Source organism: Camarhynchus parvulus, chromosome 7, assembly GCF_901933205.1.
Source record: "Camarhynchus parvulus chromosome 7, STF_HiC, whole genome shotgun sequence".
Lineage (NCBI taxonomy): Eukaryota > Metazoa > Chordata > Aves > Passeriformes > Thraupidae > Camarhynchus > Camarhynchus parvulus.
In genome coordinates this window covers 7835935-7843081 of record NC_044577.1, presented here as the reverse complement: position 1 = coordinate 7843081, position 7147 = coordinate 7835935, and positions in this window count along the sequence as shown.

Genomic DNA, 7147 nt, shown 5'->3' with positions numbered 1-7147 from the left:
ACACAGGTCATCTTTAAGGAAGAAAAACCCTTTCCCAGGTTTATTAGCTAGGCAGTGCCTGCTCCATGAAGCGCACGCTTCCAGCCAAAAATGGGGAACATCACCTTGAAGCAACAAATTACAGCAAAACCCAGAGCCTCAGGACAAACGCAACCAAGAGAACGAGCAGGTCCCAGCTCTGAGGGTTTCATTCAGTCCAGAGCAGAAAACCCATGGGCTGAGTCAGGCTGTGAGTCACATCCATCGATTTCCCAGCACTCCTGCCAGCAGGCTTGCCCAAGCAGGGGCTACAGCCTGCCTGCTGCTGGCTCTGGCCCCAGAACCCACCTCAGCTCTGCCTCTGAGCACTCTGCCTGCTGCAGGAGACTGAGAACAACACTCCCAGAGAGAAGCAAGGAGAATTCTGGCCACGAGCAGTGTCAGGAGAGACATCAAACAGCAGCAGCACTACAAGGGGAAGGGAGAGATTGATGGGAAGGGTGAAGAGGCAGAAGAAGCCTGGGCAGGAGTGGGTGTCTGGTCCAGGTACTGGTGACAGCACACGAAGAGGCTTTGGAGTCTGAGGAAAGCACTCTGCAAAAGGAAAAACACATTCAAGCAGCGAGGTGAAAGGTCTGGAAAAAGCGGCGAGCGAGAGAGAAGGAGTAGGAGGAAACGTGGGCGTAGAAGTAGGTGGTGCCACATAGCAAGTTTCTGATGTAGCCGGGAAAGGCATCCAGAGCTCCCAATTTCCAGGCCCACACCTTCACCAGGAGACCATCTGTGCTCTCCCAGGGGGAAGGAGCCCCTGGGTCAGGCAAGAGCGTTTTCCTCATTCTGCAGAAAATAGCAGGCGGTGCCGAGGCGCGGAACAGCGCTGCTTCCCAGGGTTCCTGCGCTGGCAGTGACGCTGTGAGCTGGGCCTGTGCCTGCAGTGCCCACTCTGTGGGAGAACTGCATCACTGCTCTGGGACCTGCCACACTCACCTGCCTCCTGAAATGATGTCCCTGCTGATGTTTTAAAAACACCAGATGATAGCTTGGTGGTTTTTCTCCCAGTGCACAGCCATACGTAATCCAATTCCTCCCTTTGGAGCACTTCAGTAAGGATTTTAGGTTGGACGTTTTTCTGAATAAAGGTTGTCTTTCAGGAAGACAGTCATTTCCCCAGATTATGTTGAATGCAGACTAGAGCAAAGCAACCAAACAGTACAGTGGTGGGTCTCTCCGTTTTTTTCTTTTTCCCTCCAGCCTTAATTGAAAGGAAAATTCTAACAATTCTGAATAGGGCTTCCTTTACCTGGTATCATTTGTTTTTGTGAGAGCAGGCAGAACACTCATCTGTTTCCCCAAGTCCTTGTCTTCAGTGCAATGCTCAGCTGCAGTGAGGGCACATCCCCATTGCATTGGCTTCATCCCCTGCAGGGCCCCATCCAGCACAGCCTTGAACACTTCCAGGGATGGGACACTCTCAGCTTCTCTGGGCAGCCTGTGCCAGAGCCTCATGGGGAACAATTCCTTCCTAATAACTAATCTAAACCTGCCCTCTGTCAGTTTGAAGCCATTACCCCTTGTCCTGTCACTACCTGCCTTTGCCAACAGCCCTCTTTAGCTTTCTGGTAGGCCCTCTTTAGGTATTGAAAGGCTGCTATAAGGCTCCTCAAAGCTTCCTCTTTTCCAGGCTGAACTAGCGCAGCCCATCTTCATTGGAGAGGTGGCCCAGCCCTTTGACCACATTTGTGGCTCTCCTCTGAACTCGTTCCATCAGGTGCACGTCCTGAGGTTTAGGTGTGCGAGATCAGGAGACTGAAATAAGGTGCAATGGTTATGAAAGTTGAGATGTAGCTCATCTACAAAGAACAAGGCACCTCTGGCAGGCCCTTCAGTTGCGCCTCACAGCACTGGGAGCGGGATCAGCAGCAAATGACACATCCAGCCCCTTCCCCAGCATGGCTGCAGAACTGCCCAGAACCCTTAACAATGCACACATTAAAGTGCTTTGCAAATACCACAGCCCATGAGGAGCAAAACACATCCCATTAATTCAACAAAAAGAGTGTAGAGCCGGGGGAGTGGTGGCTGTGCCAGCCTCACTGCCAGGCAGGGGCAGGACACAAGGAACCCAGGCAGTGTCAGTCCCTCGGTGTCCCCTGCCAGCAGCACACAGCTCCTGGGCGCACAGGGCTGCCAGGAGCTCCAGCACAGCCACAGCAAGCAGCAAACCAAATCTCCAGCCTCTCACCATCCCATGGGAACGCAAACTTTTGACACCACTGGAGAGCGCCCTTCGATGTGAGCTGTGTATTTGCATGTCTCTGCTCTCTCCCTGTGAAATGCAGGGGCCAGTTTTGCTGTGTTACCTGTAATAAACATTTAATGCCATGCAGTCAGGATCCCTTGTTTGCCCTGTAGAAAGTTTCTCTTCATGCATCAGACTCGGAGAACAAAGCCTGGACTGTTTAGCCACAGGATTTAACCACCTGTTGTAATACCTTGTTGATCTAATCTTTTGTTTTAATTAAAAGGCTTTCGGTTGGGTTTGAAGGATTTTTTCTTCCCTGCACCCAATGTCAGCTTGCCACCTGCTTCACTGGCTCTGTCTTGGCTGTGGAGTTCACATCAATCCTTTCATTGCCTCCAAAGGCGTGGAAATGGATAGAAAACAAACAAATCCACCTCAGCAAGTGTCCAGCCTGAGACCCAGCACTGTCTGGCCACTGCTGGGCACAGCAAAGGGTGAAATGAAACAGCTGCCATGAGTGGGGAGCCAACAAAGCAATATGCAGAGTGTCTGCTGCTCTCCAGGCCAGCTCATCTCTATTTAAGGGAAGAAACCTTTGGGCAGCGAGATGGGATCCCAGTCCACCGACACCCAGGGGATTGCTTTGGCCACCAAGAGAAAGATGTTTGCATGAGGTTGAGATGAAACTTGGTTTCAAGCACTGACATTAATTCTCCTCTGTCTCATAATTAAAACATACACAGCTACATCAGGAATCTCCTGCTGTGGATGCATACTTTAAGATGGCCACTTTGAATATCATTTTGACTTTTTTCCTCCACAGATTTAAATAAAATCCAGACTCCACCAACCAGCAGAATTAGTTTTACCCTTTTGAGTAGGTCACTTCAGAAGAGGAAAATAAGCAAATCAAAAAACAGCATTTCAGAAAATGCCCTCCCCCCCGCCACTCCCACTGCAGCCATGCACTGGTACTGCCTTCCCCAGCCAGTCACAGCAGCTCCTTGGTAAGATACACTCCATTCTCCTTCCCATTCACAACTCTTGGTTCCTATCAAGCTTCAAAAGCTTTTCTTATCCTTCTGAGGAGCACAGTGACAAGCCCTTCAAAACTGGCCACATGCCTAACACACCAAAATAATTTGAAAACTCTGTATTCACACGGTTTCTGGCACTTCACTTTTGCCAGTGCTACCAATACAGCAGGGAACCCTATGGAGCCACCTTCAGCTAACACAGCCACCACCACCTGAGAGAATGAAACATTATCCAAAAAGAGAGAAAGCAAGGCTTTGGGAATATCGAGTGGCTGCGTTTTTCCTTTCCTTTCCCCTGCTTTGGCAAGGAGGCACGTTAAAAGCCAAGACACCTTCAGTGCCACCACCACCCATAGCATCCAACACTCCCCTCTGCTTCCCTGGTGGCGGCTGCTACTGGGAAGCAGCGGGTCTGGCCAGTGGGAAAAGAGGACACAGGGAGATGGCAGCTCTGAGCCCGGCGCGCCGTGTCGCTGAGACCTGTCAGGATGTGTCACAACACGCAGCGTGTCGTGCCTCACCACTCTGTCGAGCAACAAGCCGGAAAAAAAGGGAACAAAAAAAAAAAAAAGGATTCGGATCTAATACATGAGTGGGCCGGTATGTGCAAGAGAGATGAATATGAAGTAAAACATGCTGGATGCTACAGTAATAACCGGGCGCACACGGAGAGGCTGGAAGGGAGCCAGGGAGGGGAGATACGAGAGGGATGCTCTGAGCTCACTCTGTGCGTGGCGGAGAAGCTGCAGCTCCTGAATGAGTGCAAGGCGGATCCCGAGGCTGCCGTGTGGGCGTCAGGCTGACACCGCTCCACCAAAACCAGTGCGAGCCCACATCAAGCCCAGGCTGGGGCCGTGCCCCGTGCCAGGCTCAGCAGTTGGTTCACCAGACACCCAGAGTGTGGGGGGAAAGCTGGATATTGTCCTTTAAAAGTAAGGCGGTTCTTATACATGTGTCAAGTCCAGCGAACTGTGGTGCCAAGCACAGAGATGGGTGACCTCCACAGGTCTCTGCAAAACAAAGAATGTGTCCCCCAATATTTCTGTATTAAGGGTGGGACCAGCTCACTCTTCTTTTTATGGCAATGCTGAACCTAAGGGCCCCTCTGGTAGCAGCTTTGTGTCCATGCAAATCCCACTTTGGTGACCAGTGGGAGGAGAATGGAGGTCACAGGCAGGCACCCACTGCCAAGCAGCATCTCTGCCTCCATTCCCTGTCTGCCGGAGGCGGTGGGACGAAGGGCTGCCTTCCCCAGGTCCCGTGGGCGTTCACATGGCCCCTTCACAGCAGCCAGACACACATTTACGAAGAGCAGACTTCTAACGGCATGGGGATGAGTCATTACAGGGTTTCAAAATGCGTAAATATGGTCACATCCTAATTCAGTGTGTCACAACCAGCTACCCTGCATCTGCGGGTTACTCAGCTCCACAGAAACCTCGGAAATTCCTGCCCAACCTTATGATGCAAAAATTCATCTAAATTCGTGTCACTGCATGCAGAGAGTTAATGTGGTTTTTAGCGTTGTTTTTTTTTTAATTTTGGCACTGGATTTCAATGGAGGCTTATCTGCAGTGTTACAACCCAGTACTGCTATGTTTTGCATCACAAATTTACAACCGAGTAATAAGTAAACACAAGATTTTTTGGCTTGGATTTTCCAAGGTGATTAAATAATTTTCTAAATAGCTTTGAGAATGAAGCTGTCTAAAATCCCCAAGGTAATAGGAAATTGACTGCATCCCCATACACTCCATAGACATAGGAGGAATTCAGATTTACTGAGAAGTAATATAAAATATTTAAGAAAGCAAATAGAATTGAATAAAACCTCTTGCAATGTAAATTAAATCTGCCCAAACCAGCAGTGATTACCTTTGCTGCCACAGCTCCTCCAGAGACTCTCTATGAGCCCCAGGCTCCACAAGGCCCCTGCCTCACCAGCACCCATCACAGACAGTGTGCACTTCAAACAAACGTGATTTGACGACCTCCAAATATTTTTTTAACGGTCAAGAGCAGTATTTGTTGCACACTTACCCAAAGAACAGGAAGACAGGAGCATCAGGACTCAGGCTGAGTGGTGGTTTTGGAGTCAGCAGGTGTCTGGAACAACATCTGATGACCCAAAGATTTGGCAGTAGCCTGCATTAGGCCTTCCCAAGCTTTCCCACAGTGGGAAGCACCTCCAGCATCCCCCTCAGCCCTGAAGCACTGCCAGCTCACCCAGGCACGTCCAGTCAGCTGAAGCCCTGTCCTCGGCTGAGAACCACAGCCCAAAACCTGAGAACCACAGCCCAAAACCCCGTGGAGGAGCCTCGCCCTTGCCCGGGGCTGCAGGTGCAGGTGAGGGGCCGGGCAAGCAGCCCCACCTGGGGCCTTCCCTGCGGGGCCGGCCTTCATCCCAGCTCAGCCCGGCAGGGCGAGCCCAGAGCCACCGGGGGAAGGGCTCTGGGAAGCCATCCCTCCTGAGCAGCTCGAGGAAATTCATATTTCATGTTCTGCTCCTTCTCTGCCCACGGAGTTCTTTCTCGTGGTGGTGCGTAGGTGTATGTGAGGGATTTATCCTTTCCCCACTGAATCACTGCAGCACAACATCTTTTCAACCCTTCTGTACAGCACAAAAGAGCCTCTCGGCATTTCTCCTCATTTTCCTGCTTAAGGAGACAGCCAGCAAGCTCCACAGTGCGACCCACTTGCACCCCAGCTCCAGGCTGGGAACAACACGAGTCCTGCTAGCTCTGGCTGGGGTCATGTCTGGGGGGGCAGACACCGCTCCTTCTGCCAGCTGGCACCCAAGAACCATATGAGAGCATGAGAGTGCCTGGAATGATGCTGCTTGTTCAGCTGGAAAACAGCTCCACACTGAAGGGAAGGAGCAGAGCAGCGTGCACTGAGCATGCTGTGCCCCCCTCACGGCCTCAGGGGCCCAGATCCAAACCAGAGTTCCCAAATCCCAATTGCCACAGTTACAAGCCTTCTTGCCTTAACCAGGGGCTGCTGACATGCTTCCATCAGGTCTGATACTGGTGTTCTGTATGAGTTCTCTGTATTTTGAAAGGAAAATGGGGAGGAAATGAGTTCTGCAGTTGTTATCGTGGGCAGTGTCATTGCCGTGAGTGGAGGCTCAGCCACAGACGAAGGCCCTCCTGGCTCACCCTCATATCAAATGCTTATTTAGGAAAAGAGAAGAGCTTTGGCAGGTAGCCAGCAATAAAATCTAGATTTTGGCTGTACCTCCTGAAGCTTCAAGTGAGCATTAATGACCCTTGTGTAAGTTGTCCCATCCAACAGTGCTTTCCAGCCAAGGATGTCACAGCTTGGTAAGACACTGACTCTGTAGGCAGGCCTGAAGCAAACCTGTGGGCTCCAGCAGCACGGTGCCCTTCCAGCACCACTGGGTTCTCACTGAACTTCAAGCAGCCACTGCTCAGCCTACAGCAAATTAGAAAAAATAGACATCTAAAGGTTTTCCAGTTATACTTGTGTGCAGCTTGACTAAAGTGGCTTTTCCCACCCAACCTTGTAGCTTCAGCACCAGAGTGTGTAGCTGCTCCCTTCTCCTCTTTCCCAGAATAGGACAAGATTGCACTGAAGTGCAAGGTAAAAGCCAGCAAACACTGAGGCACTGGTCCAGAATTCCCATGTTTACTATCCCCTGGACTGGGAGAAGGCAGGGGGATTGCACCTACTGTGACCCCATCTGTGCTTCAAACCACTCCTGACTTCCATGCTATCTCCGCAATCTGGATGTTTTGAAAGTTTATGGAGGGGTTGTCCCCCCTGCCCCCCTGGCTTCTCTTTGAAGTTTTTGCTGCTCTTCCCTTTTTGTACCTCATCTCCCCTCCAGTTTCTGCACCCCAATAGCCTCCCAGCAGAGCTGTGGGCT